This window comes from Netta rufina, assembly GCF_964035555.1.
Source record: "Netta rufina genome assembly, chromosome: 5".
In the NCBI taxonomy this organism is placed as follows: domain Eukaryota; kingdom Metazoa; phylum Chordata; class Aves; order Anseriformes; family Anatidae; genus Netta; species Netta rufina.
The window spans coordinates 41,605,529-41,619,956 of NC_140128.1; positions in this window are offsets into that span (position 1 = coordinate 41,605,529).

The window sequence follows — 14,428 nt, forward strand, 5'->3', positions numbered from 1 at the left end:
CCCTTCTCGTTTCTTATAATCCACCAAGTGTTCGCATAAAACCAGAGAGTGTGAGAACCTCACGAGGATCAAAATTTGGAACAGCATCCGATAGCAGAGATCCTCAGCTATACTTGCAGAGGAGCCCTCCCTACCTCCTCTCTCCCGCTCCCATGCAGGGACTATAAAAATATCCATCACAGGGCAGGCAGAAAGAGAGATAGTATAGGAAAGGGAACACTGTGGCTGTGACCTCTGCTTTTTGAAGTATGATTCTCTTTCTTCTTGTCCCCCTTTATCCCAGTGCATTTTGCAACTTCTGTGCTACCTTCTGCCCCCCGCAGTGTGTAAGATTTCCTTAATCATCTCTTCCTGCCGTGCTCAGGAGGGCTGAGAGAGCTGTGAGGACCTCCTTTTCTGTCTTCCACCCACCCCACGCACAAACACACTCCCACCTTCTCCTCATGGAGTGCAGCAGCAGCCTGTGCTTTTAAAAAGCAAGAACTTGAACCAACCCCCCCCCCCCCCCCCCCCTTTTTTTCTTTTTATTTTTGCCCTAATCACTTAACAACACAGAGCAGAGAAAGGAAGAACAGGAGCTTGAATATGTGCCAAAATACTGAGATATTGCTGTGAAATCATAAAAATGCAGGGCTGAAATAGACTTCAAGAGGTCATCTAACGCAGCAGGGTGCATTAAAGGAGAAACCTCTCTGCTCACAATACTAATGTTAATACTACCAGTCCACCTCAGCGACTTCTTATCAGAGTATTTGGCTGCTACTCGCTCTTTTTTTTTTGAATCATGCATAATTTCTCTCTGTCATTCAGCCAAGTATCGCACCAGCTTACATCTCAGGATACAGCACTAGCGCCAGATAACCCTCTCCTCCTGGGTTGTGTTCTGACATGGCTTGCAGACACTGTTGTTCAAGGAACTTCTTTCTGTAAGTTCCTTTCAGAAAAGGACAGACACATTAAAGAGTAGTTACTCTTACTAAACCCATTGAAATTGCATTTGTGACATCAAAATGGATTTTTTTTTTTCAGGCCATGAACTGGATTGGTAGGAAAACAGTTTTTCAACAACAAACGAGAGTGAAAATTAATTGGAGACTAAGGCAAAAGAAAGACCACTGGTTTTGTTCACCCAGCTCACACTGCTTGGATTTGGAAGAGCATACTTTGATCTCCCCCAGACCATTACTGCTTTCTGTTTGACTGCTTAGGACATTAGTCATCCTCATAGAAATACAAAGGGAAAAAAACAAAGTTCTGCAGAGAAAAAAAGTGTATGTGTTTTGCACCTGTTATAGCTGAAGGATTATGTGATATTTATGTGATATTTATGTGATACTATGTGATAATCCTGTCCTATGAATATATGAAATTGCCACAGACTGCTGTGCTAAGCTATAAACTACCAATGTAATTACCAATACACAAACATGAATTTGCACAATGATTCATTAGCCCACTGCACCTAGCACTGGGAAGGGCAGTTAGCAGAACATGTGGCCCTCTCTGTAACAGATGATGTACAAATTTCAGGCATGCAATAGTAAGGCAGCAAAGAGAAGGAAAGAAATGGGATGAGAACAGGTGCGGTAAGGGATAAAGCTATGAATTCAGACAGAGGCAAATGTGGCAGGACGATCTAAGGTCAAAGGCTCTACTGAGTCTGTTTCCAATTCACTCAGACTCTCTTTGGGATGTTGGATAAAAATACTTCCTTGAAATTCTGCAGCTGGTCCTGTGCAAAGCTGGGGTAGGTGTGTGAAGAGGAGTGTGTGTCTTCATTTTCTCCCTCAGGGATCTCAGTGGGACCAGTTCTAGAGCACCTCAAGACTTAAATCAATTTTTGCTTCACCTGCCTAGGATACAGGGAGAATAATATTTCCCTTTCACCACCTTTCTTCCTTTAATCTAGGAATGTATGCGCACTTCCAAATTCTAGTAAGACGTAGTATACACGCATTGAACAGTGCATACTAACTGCTTATGGCCTTCTGTTCTCTGCATCAAATAATGAAATAAAGCAGATTGCAAAAAGGCTCTCCAAAGCCGTGCATTGACTTCAGTGTCAAGACAGCAACAGCTGGGATGGGTCATCTGTGCCTATGTTTGCTCCACCTCTCCAGTCTCAGAATCCATCAACATTAACACTTTCAAGATTCTAAAATATCCAAAGAGTAATTAGAAGATCAGTTAAAAGATGTGTTGTTCAATCCTAAATGCTGTGTGTCAACATAGGGATTTTGTACTTCTCCGAGTAATTTCTCTCCTCTATCAGAGTCTCCACTTTGCTGATATACAAAACCAAACCAGATTACTACTAGCAAGATAAAAAGTTCCTCCAAACAAGCTGTTTTTCATTAAGATAATGTCTTTTTTATTTTTTATTTTTTGTGGAGGGAGAGGCCAATAGGATGGAAATAGCAATATAAAGTCAAACAAGACAGAGTATTTTGCAAGTTATATGGCATTCCTGCATTTTTATAGCCCTGTAAAAAGGAATACAGATTTTTTACATCAAAGGTATATATTGAGCTTGTATAGGAAGGAAAATCAAGGGAGGGAGTATTGGCCATGTTAAACTGCCTTGACATAAGGTGAATAAAAAAAGAAATAAGGTCAACACGATACACCTAAACATCTCTTACTAAGTTATCTTGAAGCGTATTGTTTCATATGTGTTAGAAACGGGCCCATTCATAGCATGAGCCTTTGCCTGTAGTTCTGGAGCTAGCTAAGGATTGCTACAACTGTGTTTGCCTTGAGTTACCAGTTTCACCCAGATCCAGGATTTATAAGCAAGGTGTTTACTGTATTATGAGCAGCCCACCACGACAGCACGTTTAGCAGGGATGTCGCTGAGCACCATGTGCTAGCAGCAGGTTCCTGTATGTTTACCACTGGCACCAGCCAGGCACTGCATTGTTCCACATCCATCCCAACGTGCCGAGGTGATCAGAAACACCCCACTGCCAGGGTAACGTGCTCAGGTAATACACTCACACAGCCAGCAAAACAGTCTGAGGGACAATGTGCCAACTTCTGCTACAGGGTAACCACGAAACATCCAAACTTACCTTCCTACAGATGAACACATCCTGCACTAAGTAACTCGGCTTACAAAATAGGTTTGATAATAGTATATTAAGCTATTGGGTAATTCCTGACAAAGTACTTCATTTCTTGAAATAAGACGTAGTTTAGGGCTTCAGCATATTGTATATTACTTAGATGCACTGGATGTATCACAGTAGGTCTGCAGCCTCCCTTTGCAGAGACTGGTGTGTATTTCTATATACATACATGTTTTTGTATGTAAACATACACAAATATATATGCAGAAGTGAACTGTAAGCTTAGTGTAAACTATGCTGGCGTGTTAGACTTATGTTTCCCTTAATATATCCTTGCCATCACATTATTTTTGGCCACTCTTCAGCAGGAAAACATGAATCTGAGTTTAGGAAGTATTTGGAAGCAGAAAATGCCTGCTTAACTAAAATCACTTGAGGCATTTTATTTTTGTAGTAGTTAGGTATAGCAGATTATCCTTATTCTACATTAGGCCCACAGCTTTCCTGACAAACACAAAGAACTCCCTCTGTCCTGCAAAGAGTCATACTGCAGTATTTTTATTTTTTATTTTTGCCAGCTTGAGTGCAAAACTCAAACTTTCCACAGTCTGAGTGGAAAAGAATCTTTGGAAACAGAACCTGGGTTTTCATGTAGTGATTGAAGCTGTTTCCCATAAAACTGTCTTAACAACCATGTAAAATATTTCCAAATTCTTTTATGTGGTATATAGCCCATTACATAAACTAGAAGATTTTGGCTAAGTCTAAATGGTTAATGCCCACACTTGTACAATTTAATCCTTATTATATCAGTGAGACTTGTTTTATATTGCAAATCTAATTAGAAGGAAGCCATTCATAAATAACAGTGTACATAAAACAGAATGGAATAATAAGGATGCTCAATACTTGTGTACTTTTTCTATAAGGTTTCTGGAACCTTTTCTTCTCACAATAATAGAAAACCTTGAATTTAATAGTTAACATAATTGGCATATATTCATTTTCTGTGCAAATTGGATGAAAAAACTAGAAGCAAACATGACCCTGAAAACACAGAAATAAATTCTCTGAGTATGTCTTATAAAGGGACTTATGCTATAACAGGTTCTTCATTTTATCTCACCTTTCTAGCAACTCAAAAATTTAAAAACAAAACCACCAAAAAACAAAACAAACTAAAAAACTCTTTCTAGTCAGATCCCTTGTTCCATTCTCAGAGGAAAAAAGACACACCCATAAACAGAAGAAACCACAATTTTAGGTCTTTCCAGAAATCTCATAAAAAGGAACACAGTATGTTCTACCTGTTTAAAAATACCACATTTTTATCCTCTGAAGACTTGTTTTGGACATGTGTTTTAATTAAACATCACAAGGCTATCACACGACTATTAAAGGTACAAATAATCATTGCTGAACGTGCCCAGTACTTGTGATTACAGAGCAAACCCATCCATTTCCATACTTTTAGATGTTCAGAAGATTTCAGCAGAGAATAAGTGATGACATTACTAGTACAACGATGACATTAAAGTACAACGATGCACTAATAGAAAATAGAAACAGAGCTGGGTTTTAAATGGATATCTTCTGTGTGATTCCCTCCAAGAAATTAATGAGTAACAGAGCAAGCACTTTGTCCTTAGTATGCACCAGTAGTTCTATGAAAACGAGAATCTGTTTCCTGCTGTCCTTTGAAGCAAATAGTGTATTAAGCAATTCAGTTATTTACTGGCAAAACCCTCCCTTCTTACAAGAAAATAAAAAAAAAAAAAAAAGAAGTTATGAAAGTGCAATGGTAACAAAAATAAAATAAAATAAAATAAAATAAAATAAAATAAAATAAAATAAAATAAAATAAAATAAAATAAAATAAAATAAAATAAAATAAAATAAAATAAAATAAAATAAAATAAAATAAAGTAAAATAAAATACTACAACAAAAAAGCCAATTCACAATATGGGAATCCCACCTTTAGGATTTCTGGTGTTTAAATTTTTCTGGTCTGAAAAAGACCAAGTTGCTAATTGGTGTTTGTATGCTCTGACCTTGCAACGATGTAGCGCAGGAATAACTGAGTTCCATGAGCATTATTATGAAAAACAGGCGGAATATTTTATCCAAACCACCCTGGGATCACAACGTGCTCAGTGCATTTCTAACAGAAAAAAAACTGAAACAGACTTAAATTTACATTCCTGAGATGGGTTTCTGGGTTTTGTGCAAATCAGGTAAGAATTGTTGTGATGATCCATCCAATTAGTTTTTTCACCTAAACAATACCATTTTTACATTTTCATTCTTTGTATATCTAAGACTATATTTTCTTAGCCAAGTAACCAAGTGCTCATATGCCCTCAAAATTTGATAAGTTTTTACACACTTTTATTCCAAAACTCACAGATTGTTTTTTCTGGATTACAGGATATCAGTGTTCGCAATTAAATGGCAGATAAATGCTTCTAAATGTGAGTAGTCACCACACATAAAGGTTGAAAAATAATGTAAGCTGTTTTAAAAGGAAAATAATACAAGTGCTAGTGCAACAACTGCACTCATATTTTCTCTTTTAATTCAATAATTTTGTTTATTTTAGAGAAGTTGCCGTGAAGCCTCCAGCATTCAGCAAAATGAAGGACCTTGCAGAGAAATTCAACTCCATTTACTAAACAACTCTTAAAAGAAAGTCCTTGTTATTTCCTCCAAAATCTTTACCCAAGATCTGCCAGACTCGAATGCCTCAGGTTATCACCCAAAGTGCATTTCAGCAAGCACCAAGCACTGATGAGTACATTTCTCATTTCTCCCAGACATTTATCTGCCAGCGCCAGTGCTTGCAAGACCCAGCAGCAAGCTGTGAAGAGGATTTGATTGAGGTGAATAACCATGGAAGGAAACATCTGAGGAACCCTGCCAACCCCCGGATGCTGTGTACCTGACCCTGAACCCACAGAGAAGCCAACTTTGCCCACACTTCACAACAAGGGACAGGGTTCCCATTTTCTGTTTCTGTGTGTAAAAAATACTTGTGGCTTAAATCACAGACCACTACGAAAAATATTTCTACAGGTTTCTTAAAGTGATCTTATGCAGAACATTAACAGACAAATTCTATATTATGCAATGTCAACAGCAATTTCTACTGCGGCTGGCGCTCACATCTGTACCTACCAGCTTGGAAGGAACATCATCAGTAGCACAGACAGTGACATGGTAGCCTTAGGAGTACAGAAGTTTTAAACATAGAAGCTGATAGAAGGTAGGTAATTCTCCCTTCTCACTGAAAGCCAAAAGCCTGATCCTTCAATAGTTGCGCACCTTCACAAGCAGATATGATACCTCTGCAACCCTCCTTCAGGTCAGTAAGGCCCTCCAGGAATGCAAATGTTTATCCAGGTTTCTCAGGTACAGGAGTGGCCTGCCTGTTCTGACAGCACCTGTTATGCACAGAGCTAAACCAACATTAACAGGCATCTAAACTACACAAAACAAAAGGCAAACAACTGGAATTGAATAGCAGGTCCTCAGAGTGGCTGGAATAGCACTCATCTTTTCTTTGTACACCTACAGTCGTTTAGGTCTTTCAAGCTCTTATGGAATTTTCTCTAAAGAAAGCAATTATGCTCATTTCTACTGTCAGCCACAAAGGATGTTCACAGGAGAAGGTGCTGCGTTTTGGACAAGGACAAGGCCCTGCAGCTTGCTGATATGGTGATGGCGATGGCCAGCTCCTCAGCACCCTGGCTGGAATCGCTGCTGCCATGAGCATGCTGCTGGTGCTCCTGGTGCACGTGGCAATCCCCTGTTAGTTGAACAAGCTGCAAAGCCCTAGATCCTCTTTATTTTTCTGTTTTCCTCAAGGATTCCTCAAGGATTCCTCACAGCATTTAAAAAGGAAAATCCATTACACATATTTAAACTTGATGTGCCAACTATAAAAATTAAATTCCCAAACATGATAATATACATAGAAAACTCTGAAATGTCCGTAATACTCTTCTCATGATTGTTTCTGATAACTTCCTAGCAGTTTAGAAAAGAAACTGTGTTCTGTGATAACTTTCAGGCTACAAATTACCAAGAACAAAAAAATATGGACAGCAGGCAACAGTATGAACATTTGGGATTTCATTTACAATTAAGACATAAAGCACTATAAAACAAAGATATAAAGGAAATAAAACCCTATTCCTTATTGTGTTTTGCTTGCTCACTGCTTTGATATGAAATACACATAGGATGGGCAGAGCTGCTTCCCCTGGTGACAGCAAGGGCCAGCTGAGAGCTGTTTGTGCAGCACCCAGAGGTGTGAACGTGTCTGCCTACCCACGCTGTAATTGCTCCTGCCAAGGGAAGGATGCCAAATTCCCCAAAGCTGGCAAAGCTGAAGGCATCTCTAAATGGATATCACTGAACACAGGTGCTAACAACAGTCTGGCTAGGTATGTTTCTAAAGTCAAAACCAGGGATAATGTCATTAGTCTGGCCTAAGGTATCAGGGATAACCACTATGGCAATGGACTCCTTCACAAAATAAAATATGAACGTGTTAGGGTGAGTCTTCTGGAAGAGAAAAAGAAAAAAAAAAATAGAAAAAAGAAAAAAAAAATTCTTTTATAAAATACAATAATAAAGCAAACCACATCGTGAGTCCTACATAGCCAGGAAAAACATTTTTATGCTATGCTATTCCAAACAATACCAGGCTATTTATATCCCATAAAAGCAGAAAAAGAAAAAAAGAAAACAAAACAGAGTGAGCATTACTTAAAATGAGAAACAGCTTTTTGTGAGTTGAGCATGAAATTTTTATGATAGAGCCCAATTCACATGAAGCCTGATTAAAAATGCTTCATTTGCAGGCATGTTGGAATTGGCTCACTACTGCCTAATCATCAGGAATATTTATATGCATCTCAAACTATTTAAAAGGGAAACAATGGAAGAAAGACTTCAAAAATAAATAAATAAAAAACAATGTAAGCTTTTCCTTACTTTCTATTTAGTGATTTAAGGAATACTGCAGTTACACAAGTAGCAAGACCACGCAATAAGAGAATGAAGGAAAAGAACCTGAACAAACATGAGAATTCAGCAGCTGTGTTTTGTAATTAATACATTTTATCACAGTATCTCATAAGTTTTTCCACAGGTGCCAAGTTTCAGGCTGTTCAGCACAGTACTGCGCTATTGCCGTCTGCAGCACCTGCAAGCAGACTCAGCTGTGTACCCGTTCCTCTGGATCTTGCCCACAAGAGACTTAGAATAATTGGTGGTAGAATGGTACCTTGAACGCTTCCTCAGAAGTTTGGGGAATGTATTCTGGCACTTTATCAACTCTCACATTTACCCATCATTTCACTTTGGTTAATGCTTCGTGTCATATTTCACGATATAACTCCTCTGTGCACCGTGATGGAGCCAGAGAGAGGATTCTAGCTTATTTCACTTAAAGAAGTGTGAAGCACTAAAACATTCTATGGTCTTCCTTAGTATTTAAGAATATATGTAAGATACTATATATCTCCCTGTAAAAGATTAAGTTGATCTGATACTTTTATAATTTTGTCACATCTACTTTTTTGATGAAATCTGAAAACACAACTTTTCAGCCCCCACTCTTCTTAAAGAGCATCCATTATTTTTTTCTCCAAATGGTGATTAAGAAAAGATTTTCTTCTTTTTATAACAAATGCATTTGAAGGTTGCATTTGAATGTGTTTGAAAGCCCTACCAGTTGTAATGCAGCTTCATATCCACCATAGTAGTGCGCCAACTGCTTTGGCATCATATGTTTGCTGCTGAATAAATACCCTGGACTGAAATACTTTAGCTGTCTCCTCACACCAAGGCAATCAAGAGCTGAGTGGCAAACACTGAAGGAGAACAATTTTTACAAGCATCTTGCCAAGATAAGAAAGCTTAAAAATTATTTGTTTGGTAAAAAAAAAAAAAAAAGTGAAAAATCGTCACAGCCTTTAGAAAGGTGCAGATGGCTTAAGGGTCAAGTAGTGTCTGGTGTAGTGCTAACCACAGAAAATCAGGAATTTGGTATTTTACAGATGCTAAACACACTCAGAGCATAACACGGGGCATGTTGTTAATCATTTAATAGGATAAGTAAATGGTGACAATTTTGCATTGTAGTGAGGTAAAACAAGATTTCCAGCACAATAACATTGGATACAACACTTGTGGTGATTTCCCCTTACCTGTGAGGTGTATTATAAGGCTCTGTGGTCTCATAGAAGAGAGAGAAGCCAGCAGCCACCAGATGATTCAGCACATGCAGCTGAAACAACTTGGGTGAAAGGGGGGGATACTGCCAACAAGTCTGGATGCCAGTGCATCCAGACAAGAAGGCAGAGCAACCAACCCATAACTAGCGAGAACATAGCAGCTCTGAGGACTCAAACATCCAATAAGATATTTTTTTTCCTTGGTGTTTTAGTGCAATTCACAATTATTCTAGCTCTTTCTAAACTCTTTTATTTACTTTGCTTGTTTGAAATAACACTGCAGATAGCACCTACTGCTTCCATTTGACATGAGAGACATTAGGGCAATTTTTCATTAGGATCAAATGCCTCCATTAGGGAAGGCTTAGGAGATGGGAGGGAAAAAAAAAAAAAAAAAAAAAGAGTCCCTAAGCAATTTTTTTCACAAAGCTAAGACACAATTCTCTTGTGAAAAAATTTGGAAAAAAAAGTAATAATCAGAGAAATTCAAGCTCAAAATGCAAATCAACATGTCAAGAACAAACAAAACCACTTATCAATAAGAGACGTTAACAGCCAATTACTAGACATCCAAAAGCAGTTATTCTCTGGACAGATTGTACCCAAATGTTTTCTTCAATTAAATTTTGAAAGTTTGGGGATAATATTCAGTGTGGGTAGTGTTTATATCTCTTAGTTCTAGAGAAGTATCACTGATCTACTCCTTTTGTTTTGCTGTTAGATACAGTTGTGCATAACAAAATATAATCCAAAGCGTTGGAATTTTTACAAACAGGCAGATATTTCATACCAGCACAGACAGGACTTAAGTACCAGATTCACATGTTAAAATGTTTTTTTTGACAGGATTGAAAAAATAGCATCTGATCCATTACAGCATTTTGTATCGCAAAAGATTTTTTAAACTATTGATAAAAGTGAAGAATCACAGTGAAGAATTTTAAATGGAAACAATTTAGTAGCTTAAGGCAAGACTCTAGACAAACGTTTATTAACTTTAAACACATACAAGTAAATAATATCAGTGAATTGAGTCTCACTTCAGTGTCTTCAAAAAAGTATAAAGACGAAGACACTTTCATAATATTCCAAAATAAACCTGTTCCTTAATAATTAAGCAGTGGTTTACTAAAACACAATTATACCTTCCCACATGGGTTTTTGAGGGTCAACTCTAACACATCTTTGGCATTGCCCTCCCCTCATTTTTAAACATTTTTTGCAATTTTTGTTTTGGGGTGGCAGTGATGTTACATTCTAAATTGCAGCATTTTGCTTGTAGAATATGTTTATTTATTTATTTATCCTATAAACACTCCAAAAACATTTAAAACCAACACATTTTCCCCACCATACACAACCAATTTCTTTGTTAGATTAGTCTACTTTGTAACTATGAAGAACTCCAGGTAACTTTGCCTGATTTTAAAAAAAAAAAAAGGCAAAAAAAGCAAGTCTTTGCCTTCTGAAATCTTAGCAGTGGCAGGTAGGCTAAAGCATGGAGGATGAATAGGTTTCAGCACACAACCCAAAAGAAGAAAAACAAAGGGAAAAAGTCAAAATATTTTTCTATTTTTGCTTGTTTACTTGAAGATGTGTGTATGATAGCATTGGTTGCCTGGACTAATGGATGAGATGCTTTAGAAATCAGTTTAAATATAGGGCATCACAACAGGGCACACGTACCTGAGGATGAAACAACTGGTTGTTGAAGGAATAAAAGGTAGGCAGGCAGGCAGACCTGAAATGAATTCCTGTCTCAGATAATTCCAGGATTTTCTTTTGTCCTCTTTTTTCCCCCTCTATTTCCCTTTTGGTCTCGAGTGAGCGGGTAGAGACGGGACAAACTTTGCTCTTGTAGCAGTGCTTGCTGTCTGTGTCCCCTTCTGAAATGTCCTACGATTTGTTGAGACCTGGAGGTGCCAAGGACTACAACTAGGTATTGTAAAATAAAGGAAGGATCATAAGAAGTGATAAAATAATTTCATGTAGAAGCCTTGCAAGCAGGTGGAGGCATACCGCATGAAGTGCTTCCAAGGTAAACAGTGCCTGAATTGGGTAGATTCTGTCATTTTAGCCACATTTTGTAGTAAGTACCTGAACATGAAAACAAACATTGATCTGAATACAGGGTTTCTTTAAATCTTCCTTCATTTGCTTCACCCTGACAAATCGTATATTGGCACATTCTACGTCTCTCCTTTTTCTTTTCTGTAGAACTGAAAGGCAACCAATTTTAGTGCTCCTCCTATGGCCACACTTTGAACCATGTGCTAAATAAAAGATCTTTCCACAGAAGCGTGCATCCTTAATTTACTGTTAGCAAATGTGGTCAACTTCAGAATTAAGCTAACAAAGAGCAGTAACAGTCACTTCTACCTTTCTGAAATTTAAACCATTAAATTTTATGATTAAAAAAAAAAAAAAAGGTGCAACTTTCAAAGTATTTCATAAGAGACCTCAAAGCGCCCTCTTCTGGCAGCTGGTACTAACTGCTCGCTGACTCGAAATGCATGCTAACCTCACAGTACTTGCTGATTTGATGGAAGATCTTTTGACATATTATCTGATACAAAATCATACTTAAAGTTTGCATCATTTCACAGTATCATCAGTATCACATAATATCAATGTTACTAATTTGCAGCAGTACTGATGAGAGGCATCAACGTAGTGCTTACTGATTAACACTCCCTTTTATAACTTCACCCTAGGAAACAAAATATTTTTGCTTTGGGTTAGCTGAGTGCCAAATATGCAGTAGACAAAAATCGTATTAGAAAAATAATCCCAAATCCTGTTTATTTCTTGATGTTGCAATATAAAATACTCATTGTCCAACCTTTCCTGAGTACTTTTCATCAGTGTAAGAGTTGAAATATATTTCGTTTTGTTTAATTACATATTTTGTTTCTATAGCAACTAGAAAACATCTAATCCGTTTCTATTGCTTCCTAAGCCTTTACAAAGCAATTTTCCTTCACGATACAGTAGCAAAAGATAATCCTTCTTTAGAGCTCTGTGTACTATCTGTTCTTTTTAAATATCCCTTAATTAGTATGCATTAGGATTAAAACCAATTGTAATAGTGCTACAACTAAGAGAAACAGAGTAGAAAAAAAAAAATTGACAGGATCTTGACAGAAAATTCAAAACCTACCAGTAACTTGGGCATAAATTTACTGCCACCTGCAGGCTTTCAGCAAGAGCACAGGAGCAAGGATACCCCCACATCCCAGATCATAATGAAATTTCTGCCAACTGTTTCAGACTTATTTTGCTCACAGGAAAAAGAGGGTCTACTCGTGCCCCCCATTCAAGGGAATAATGCAGATTATTTTTCCTTTGCATTGCCCTATTCCAGTTTGTTTCTATTCATGGAGATTGGTGCTTTCTATAGTTCAAATAAATTATTATTTTCAAAAATATAACCCAGATTTTAAAAATATCTAGCAAATCAGATCTTATAATACAAAAATTGTCAGTAATAAAAACACCTGAAAACAGTTTCTAGCAGAATTTGGAGATTACAGCCTTAAGGTCTGGAGTCCTTTATGTTTCTATTTCTTCCTACACATAAGCCATTCTCAAAAAACATTCGCACTTCCAAAGGTCAGAAATGCCAAATACAGCTTGCCTGCTAAGCCATGTTTGAACTCATTGCCTTGTGGGACACTTCTTAATTAAAAAAGCTTTTCTTCCTATCAGGAGTTGTCTGTCTGTGACCAGGATAACTAGGACTAAGTTACTCATTGCACCATTTTTTCAAGCAGCAATTTTTGTCACACACTTCATTTTTTCCATTTATCCATTCAATCTTTATTCTGCAATTGAAATTTCTTCCTTTCAACGTTTCCTTCAGCACCACAACTTTGGGTCCTCTGCCAGCTGGTCAGTCTCTCAGCTCACTTCCAGCATTAAAAGATTACAGACAAATATTACAGACTTTGTACAAGTACAAATATTACAGACTTTGTACAAGTCTGTAATATTTGTGGTAGGTGGACAGTTGGACTGGATGATTTTAGAGGTATTTTCCAACCTTAATAACTATGAACATGCCTGGGAAAGTCAAATTTCTAGAAATGAGGTCTCTGAGAGTCAGTACACTGAAACAGCCTCCAGCTCATCACCTTCTCGAACTGCCTGACTGCAAAGGTGAACTGTCTGGACGCCTACCTGGGCAGCCTGCTCTGAGGAACCTGCTTTGGCAGGGGGGTTGGATCCTATGATCTTTCAAGGTCCCTTCAAACCCCTACAGTTCTGTGATTCTGCGAACCCAGAAAGAAATCTTAAAGGTTCAAAGTCACGTTTCACCAAGACCACGCAGAGAAATAAAAGCATACACAAGTGTCATAAGGCTGACATTTCCAGGAAATATCAGGCTTAAGGAATACATGCTGTGTTTTTGATTAAATCGTAGACTGTAAATCCCACGCTGATTTCCTGCAGCTGTGTCACGCAGCTGAGCTACACGCATGCTACAGAACCACCAAAGGATTTCCAGGCATCAGGCAGTTACCAGCAGTACCACCAGGAAGTACACAGCACCCAGAGCATCCTGGCTGCAAGTCCCCGAGGTAAAACATTGGCTACTTGGTCTTAATGCCAATGGCTGCTGTGCCCCTGACCTAGAAGGGCCTTGTTTCTGAAGAACTTCCTTAGGAAGAATTAAGTACCCTAAAAAAATAGCTCAATCAACCATTTTAAAGGGGTTTTTGGACAGAATTGTTATAGGTTAAATGTAGAAAACAGGCCTCGTTTAGCTAACACTGACAGTGAGAAGTGCAAACCCACCTGATACAGGTAAAAGCACAGAAGATTTTGGCTACTTAAATGCGCTATGTACTGACCACATTTTCTCTGTATCACTTCTCCTTGCCCTCAAAAAACAGACAGAAAACACACCTCTTCCCACATTATTAGTTGAAAGGGAAGGAAAAAAAAAAAAAAAAGGAAAGTAAAACAAAAATCGTAATGAATTGAACCTGTCAGTGGAAGACAGCATAGATTTTGAAACAGTGAAAATTTTAGTACTTCCTCATCCCTTACCACTTGATGGGGTTGGTGAGCTGGCTACGCAGGCCTTGGCTTAGAAATTTCTAACAAAATGTTC